General features: G+C 44.6%; 1 pseudogene; it reads right to left on the bottom strand.

The window, feature by feature from the left end:
- Positions 1 to 7,217: 7,217 nt before the first annotated feature.
- LOC112996639 (olfactory receptor 6N1-like) lies at positions 7,218 to 7,932 on the bottom strand (annotated as a pseudogene).
- Positions 7,933 to 8,312: the final 380 nt, after the last annotated feature.

The following is an 8,312-nucleotide window of genomic DNA, read 5'->3' as shown; positions in this document are numbered from 1 at the left end:
ATTATTTCTACCATATTCTGGATCCCATCAACTCAGGACAGGCAGGAGGCCTTCCCAGGTGACCTCTCTGCATCTCAACAAAATACTCTCTGTGTTCTCCAGTATTGTGACACCTCTTTTAAACCCATTCATATTCAGCCTAAGGAATGAACAAATGAAAGAGGCCTTGAAAAATGCTTTGCACAAGGGCCTAGTGATGCCTAAGAGGGCAGGAAACCCACGAGCTTCATGATGACTGTTACTCAGTCAATCCTTGAAAAATGTGAGCAGGACCTTTGCGTTCACGTGGATAAACTAGCCAGATTAGATTAGCCTCCTTGGATGAGATTCAGTGGTGCTTAGAATATGCTTCAGGTAAGCAGCCAGGTGGTATCTACATGAGGATGACGGGAATCATTCTCTCAACTCCATTGTCTGTATTGATAAGGGACTAAATTCCAGTCACAGTCACATGGGGGCCAGTGCCATTTCAGGTGCCACAGCATATCCTAGTTGACCTCCACCTGCCTTTCTGGAAAGGAACAAGTCTCCCAAAGTCCCTTGTCACAACTGCACAGATGTCTTGGGCTCCTTAGGGCATCTCAAAAAGCAGAAGGCACCTGCATGTGGACAACTGAATCCCATTCTCTAAAGAACTGTGGTGTTCAGGATTCGTCTCACCTAGCTTTAGCCACTGCAAAGGATGTGTCTGTATTTGAGATTACCATGAGCTATTGCTAGAGTGAGTGGAAAGAATGATATTTCCACACAGTCATGCAGCACAACTTGGGATAGGTGCCTTGACCTGGCCTCTGGAAGTGGTGAATTCTGTCTGTCAATTGTAGACTCAGCCTGGCTGAGTCTCTTGCACACATCAGGTGTGCCTCAGGCTACACTTCTGTTCTTGTGGTGTCTTCCAGGGGCTGAGTCAGAGTACCTGAGCAAGTGATGCTGACTGGTTTGCATCCATTCTGTCTGCAGAGTGTAAATTCTGGCATCTTCTTTTCTGCACCCAGATTCTCCCATGAAGGGACCTAATTGGCTCACTCCAGATAAGGTGCAAACTAAGAGCTTCAAAGTATGGATGGTCAGAATTACTGGGGACTCTGGAGAGAAATATGAACCTCTAAACACATCTAAATCAATTAGATTTGACCCCTCCTGAAGTTTCTTTCCCCCCCCCCCCCACTTTTTTCACGTCAGTTAAATGTTATGATTTGGTTTATATTGTAAACTATATGAATTGTCTCTGTAGCCGTGGATTGGGCTCTCTTAAGCATGCAGATGATTGGTGCATTTAAAAAAAAAAGTAGAATAATCTGCCTTCACAGTACCCTGCAGCACGGGAAGAGACAGATTGATTGGGCTTTATATATTACAGTATTTTTGCAGTTTTTAAAATCTGAATATGTAAGGTAATTAAGAACTTTCTTTCCCTCTCTCACGCCTTTTTTTTTTTTTTTTTTTAACTTCCTGGGAAAACTTTAACTGAAAGAGGAGTACATGATTTCAGAGAGATGATTCATTATTATATTTCTCCACATGTGTGTTCTCATTGAAAGTAAAGGCTATGGTTTCCTCAGAATGCTGCATCATTCTTTATTAAGTGCTCACATTGTATCTTTAGTGTCATAACTGTATCATTACTTGGGAGATTCCAGTGTTTAAACATGGCATATTTGAAATGAGGTGTCTCACATGAAACACAAAGTTGCTGAGGACAAAAAGCCTGTTGCAACAAAACCAGAATCAATTACTTAATTCTTTTCTTTTTCATTTTTATCTGTGCGGTCCTTCCAACAAAATCAAAATCTTTCTAGCAATTTCTGTCCTTGAAAATGATTAGATTTTTTGGGGGTTTTTTGCTTTTTTTTGTTTTTTTTCCCAAGGGCTCACAATTCCTCAAAGGTCTTGATTTACTGATTTCTGCTTGTTCTTGTCATGAGATGGTCTGGTAAAATCAACCTGCAAAGACCTTTATTTTCAGTCACTGCAAACTTGGATTAACTGATGGCTGTTCCTTCACTCCTACTTCATGTTAACACCTATGTACTATTGCACCTTGCTTCTCTTGATGATTTCTTCTTCTCTTCAGTTATCTTACTATTTATTCCTTGCCTTAACTTTAGCTATGTCAGTGTCCACCCATAGTGAGCAGATGCTTTGTGGTTCATGGTGCATTAACACTGAAGAATGTTGCTTTTGGTAGCAATTGGTGCACTCATCTTCCCAAAGTTCAGTCACCTAATACACAGCCACACAGCTTAAGCTGCTCTGCAGAAGCCACAGGGAGGTGGAATCTCAGAGGCATCCTGACCTTAGGGATGGGATGACTCAAGCCCCAGTAGCTCTGTCTCTCTCCAGTGACTGCAGAGATTGGATGACCCATTGAGGCTTAAAGTTGCTTAAATGAGTTATATGAAAAAGCTGAAGATTAAATGAAATTATTTCCATGTCTGTCTATTTGGAGGTGCAATAAAAGGCAATCTTCCATATTTAAGTAGCATTGACTTCTGTAAGGCCTGGCCTCAAAAACAAAAAGCTTGCCTCTTACACGCCTTGCCTTACTAGATTAAGAGAAGCATTTATAAATCTGTCATTAAAATGTTAAAAATACAGGTGAAAATAAATTTCATCAGGCAGTTCAGATGCCAGTAGCTATGATAAAATCTAGTCTTTCCTGCTGAATGGGTAACCTCACACTCTATGATTTCTTGATAGCTATTAGTTTTTCTAGATACAAACAGTAAATAAAATGAATTTTTTTTTCTGAAATATTCATTGAAAAAACACGCAATTAACTTCTGGATCAGATTCCACTATACTTATTTTATCTTTCTCATCTAAACTGTGGTCTCTCTAGACACAAGCGGAGACAGGTATGCTTTACTAAATGGAGATCCCTCCATTGCTAAGACACTGTCTAAACTTCCTAAATTCATCATCCTCTGCAGGTGCCATTCTTTTCCCCCTGACTCTGAAGGGGCAGCACACACTAACTCTGATGTGAACATTTGCAGTGCAGCAGTGGGATTCAGCTCCAGACAGCGAAGCTGGTGTCTGCAATGCAAGTGGTCTGAGCTCTCATCATATTCAGCAGTGATCTGACCAATAGTATCCACAGAGCTTACAGAGCATTTTTGCTGAACAAATGTAGGGAAGTGATTAGTTGATGAAACCTGGGCATGTAGTGCTATTTTTAGTATTCTAGGATATTCTAGGATATTTTAAATGCCTACATGGGATGGAAGAAAAGACAACAGACACTGCTGGCTCAGAACCAGCTGATTAAACCTTCTGGTTCATAGATGCCTGTATTTAAGCAGTTGGCCTCCATTGACTATAACAGAAGCTTATATGTCCCATTTGCTGGTGCTCCACAGAGAATGAAAGTCTTGGGGTCCACTGACTAGACCTTAGAACCATTCAGTACCCTCATGCTCCCAGTCTGAGTCAGTGCTTTCTAGAGGGAAGAGACCTCACTCCCCTGGCCTTGCCAGCCCTCCAAACCAGAACATTTGCTGTCTCTGACCTCTTTTCAAGTCATTCTCCTAAATTATTTTACAACTTCCACTCCACATATCCTTTCCCTACTTTTTTGATCTCCAGATCCTTAGCAGCAGTAAGACTTCCTTGGCATTGCATGTCTTGCTGTTGGATGGCTTTGAGCAAAGGGAGAGATGAATCTCTGCCCTGATAGGAGGGGAAGGGGGAAGAGGGAGTTTGTGTAGACTTCTGCCTCATGCAGAAGTCAAAAAGTCAAGATGGAGTGATGGAGTGTGATTCCACAGAAGGCTCAAGGAGTTCTCTGGACCAAGAAAAACAGAGGTAGGAGCACTCAGTTACCTCACTGGGGATGGCTACCATAGAGATGTCTCTCCCTGAGCTTCCTTTGTAGTTAGGAGAAACGTCTACTGTTGGATACAAGTCATTTGAGCTAATTTAGACAACTCAAGATGAGTTGTATCCCTCTAGAAATGCCTCACTGGGTGTGAAGGCAGGCTAAAAGAGGAAGCTCCTTCGGATGGTACCTCTTGCAGGCATCTAGTGGTACTCCAGGTGCCCTGTGCATGTATACATCACATACAGAAAACCTGTGCCCTTCAGGGAGGCAGTTTGAGGCCAGGCAGGACGTCCTCAAATGGCCTTGAACACCTACACATACGATTTCACAGAGCCTCTTGTGTCAAAGTCACCTCAGCTTCACCTGCTACCTCAGGTCCCTCCCAAGTCCATGACAAGAGACCAGCATCTCCACATCTCCAGAGAGGGAGTCATCCTACCTGTTTCAGGAGTCCATCTTAGAAGAGCATCTGTCATTCTCTGATGTGGCTGATTCTGACTGTCAGTGAAATCTCCCTGACCAGCAGAGATTTGGATCCTAGAAGTCTGTTGAAGTGAATTGCAGGGGAGTCACACTTAAGAAATTAAATTTGGGGATACTCAAGGAAATGGGTTTTTTGGGGTTTTTTTTGGTTTTTTTTTGTGTGGAGGTCATTGGGTCCAACACATCCCCTCAAAGAAAAGCAAGTTATGTGGCTCATACTTTTTCCCCTCAGGTATCACCTTGGTATCTCTCACAGCTCAAGTTCTTTTCTCTGTCATACCACTTTCAACCACAGTATTTTCCAGATTTCCCTTTCTTTGTCATTCCCCAGAAAATTGTGCACCTCATTAGAAAGAACATCTTGTTCACATGCTCAGCTCACCCTGGGATGCAGGAGGTGACCGAAGTCCAGCTCTTCAGGAAATGGGGAATGGTTGCGTCACACGGGAATATCCATGCTCACATACTTCATTACTGATCAGGGAGAAGCTTGGCCTGCACCTGCTGGTACTCATTATTTCTGTCTGAAAGGAAGAGAGCACCCACCCAAGGACAGTCAAGCCAAGCCCGTTACTGTCCCAAGTGAGCTCTGTGTGATCCATCACTCCCCTAGTCTAGGGGGTCAGAGTGTGTCAAGAACTCACTGTGCTTCTGCTTGAGACCCCATCCCACGCTGCTGCTGGAAGTCCCCGCTTTCAATCCCCATGCCAAGTTATTGTGGGGAGGAAAAGGAATCCTGGAATGATGAAACCACTTCAGGTGGCATCTGAGATACCGGTTTTCAGAGGCTGAATTATCCTCTGCAGATACTGCTCTGAAGTACCTAACAGAGCCAATATCACTGCGCCAAGACTTAGAGATCAGTACTTCAAATATCTGAAGTTCAGGTCGATGAATGCCACCCAGAGAATTTACACACTGATTATAGTGATATGCTCAGGGAATTAAGGGTACCCAGAACTTCATGACCAATTTCTGTCACTCTAAAATTACATCATATTCATCCCTCTGGCTATGGGACGGGACTCTTAGGAAAGCTTTCTTTATTATCAACACCCTTGTTTTCTCATCTCCCACTGCAGCAGGATGGTATTGGTTCAGTTATTAACAAACAAACAAACAAACAAACAACAAACATGCTTTCATCTGTGAATTCAGATGAGGGGAAGCAAAGAAAGATGAAGAGAGCTTCAGAGGCCATGGTAAGCACGAACTGTGGGAGTAAAGCAAAGAGAGAGGATTAGGGGTAGGAAAGGAAGAAAATGCAAGGCCTCAGTTCAGAAGAGCTATGTCAGTGAGTGGGGAACAAATGAGTAATTAAAATGTGTTTGTGGGGGGGAAATGATGCAAAGGAAAGCAGAGGAAAGTAATGATTTCTGCTTAAAGTATTGGGAAAATAAGACCCAGATAATATACCTTTCCTCTGAAGAAGAGCCTACAACTTTTTAGAGGGGCTGAGACTATCAGACCAGCTTTCACAGTTCTCCTCTGCAAGAAACCTGAGAGAACAGGAGGGATGGGATTCATCTTCTCAGATGTAGACACGTTCCGTGGAAAGGCTTGATTCAGTTGCCCACTTGTCCCTGCCAATATGGAGATGCCCTGAGGTATCCAAGACATGTACAGGAATGCCATCCCTCAACTTAGCTGGGCAATGGGAGAGAAAACAGCCCCTCAAGAGTAAGGTTTCTCCCACTTCAGAACAGGTGCAACAGGCATGCGGGAACACAGGATGCTGGGAGGCTGGCTGAGCACAAAAGCTCAGAGGAAGATTAAGTCAGGCCCTGCCTCTGGTGACCAAATTACAATCAGCTTCTGTTGATATACTTATCATATGTTTGTGGCTCCACAGAGAATAGCTGTATCTCCTCAGAAGGCCACCCCAGGTGCTGAAAGCCGAGTGAGGGACATGCTCTAGGCATGCACAGGAGTGAGGCTTTAGGGATGGGCTTATCTCCCCACAGCAACAGGCCAATCCAGGAGTCTTCTCCGCTTGATCTGATGCCCTTGGCTCACTGGTCAGACCGTGGAAGGAATGAGGTGCTGCACGTGGCTTGTGTTAGGCAATGACCTCAGGATTGACTGACTCACAGCCGGGCTTCTGATGTCCTCAACCACAAGCAGGAGTGCTGTTCACCACATGTGAGCGCTGGAAGCACTTTCAGATGCCTGTGCATTTCTCCTTTCTGCTTCCATTTTCCCCCCTCTCTCCTCAGTCCCTAGCAGACCTCTTCACTAGGCCCTGGCTCTGTGACCCCTGCCCACACCCCTATTTGGCATACCTGAGGCCATCCTGACTCATAGGAGGCACATGCATGGGTGCAGTCAGCTCTCTCTAACTGTCGCTCTTCACTGAACAGAACAGTAACTGACATTAATGCCTGAAATACAGACCTCTACACTGGGAAGATGTACAGCTGAGGGAGGGAGCTACCATCTCAGGAACCTACAGACAGGAAAATACTTCAATGCTTGCCCCTGCAAGGGGTTCACATTACAGCGGAAATTCCTTTATTCTCTTCACATAAAAAGAAAGCTAAGACATTTCAAGAGCTCCTGCTTCCAGGATCATAATTATGTTTATTTTAATGAAAGAAGAAATCCAAGGATAGTCTTTGCACTCTTCTATACCAGGCCTATATTCCTCTAAGACATTTATTCGCTTCTCCCCCTTTCCATTCCACAAAATTCTCAATATCCTGCACTTCTAAAGCTACACCTGATACACAGAATATGCATTTCCAGGTCTGCCATGCTAGGTCAGTTTATTCCTGGCAGATCACAACTCATATGAGCTCTGTGTGTAGGCCACAGTTTTCCTGAATGCATTTCCAAGAACCCCCTTGACCTCCCTGTTCTGCAGGCTGTAGATGAGTGGGTTGACCATGGGTGTGAGGATTGTGTAGAAAAACTATAGCATTTTATTAAGGTGTCTCAGTGGGGCTGGCCTGGGCATCAGATAAACAATGATGACGGTCCCATAGAAAACAATGACCACGGTGAAGTGAGAGGAGCAGGTGGAGAAAGCCTTCTGCCTCCCCATGCTGATCGGGATCCTCAGGAACTTTGATGCAGACATAGGATGCCAGAGTGAATAGGAAAGGGAAGACTACATCCAGAAAGCAGATTATGAAAGCAACCAGTGTAAGCACTGTGGTGTCACTGCAGGAGAGCTCTAGCAAAGGGGTAAAATCACAGAAGAAGTGATCAATTTCATTGGGACCACAGAACTGTAACTGAGAAAATAACCATGTGACTACTGTAGACATTAGCAATCCTGCTAGCCGAGACCCGGCCACCAGCTGGAGACACACCTTCCAGTTCATGAGGCTTGCATAGAGCAGGGGTTGACATCTGGCCAAGTACCAATCATAGGACAGGGTGGCCAGCAGGTAACACTCAGTAGCTGCAAAACAGCCAAAGAAATAGAACTGTGTCATGCAGCCACGAACAGAAATGGTTCTGTCCCCAGTTAGGGAGCTGGCCAGCAGCCTGGGCAGGATGAGGGAGGTGTAGAAGATTTCCACACTGGAGAAATTCCCCAAGAAGAAGTGCATGGGGGTATGAAGATGCCTGTCTGCCACCACCAGCACAACAATGAGGATGTTTCCAAACATGGTCACCATGTAGATCATGAGAGAGAGGAGGAAGAGAGGCATCTGAAGCTTGGGGACATTACCAAGTCCCAGCAGGAGGAACTCCACTGGAGATGTCTAGTTGTCCCATTCCTCTTTTTCCATGTAGTGCTCCAGGTCCTTCTTGTTCCCACTTAGCAGGAAGGGAACCTAAGAGAAAAAGCGTGCACTTCTGTGTTTGTGGCAAAAAGGAATTGTGAAGTTATTGCTGTCAGAGACAACATGGAGGTTTGCACTCATCTGATTGAACTCATGTTTGGTTTACGGGCTCCATTCCTAGCGAAAGAACAGGAGCAGGTTCTTTGGGAGGGCAAAACTGTTCATCCTAGGGGAACCTCCTCTGACTAGACAGATGAGTTGCTCCACTGAGG

This window comes from Dromaius novaehollandiae, unplaced genomic scaffold (genome assembly GCF_036370855.1).
Source record: "Dromaius novaehollandiae isolate bDroNov1 unplaced genomic scaffold, bDroNov1.hap1 HAP1_SCAFFOLD_42, whole genome shotgun sequence".
NCBI lineage: Eukaryota > Metazoa > Chordata > Aves > Casuariiformes > Dromaiidae > Dromaius > Dromaius novaehollandiae.
This window is presented reverse-complemented; position numbering and strand designations above follow the sequence as displayed.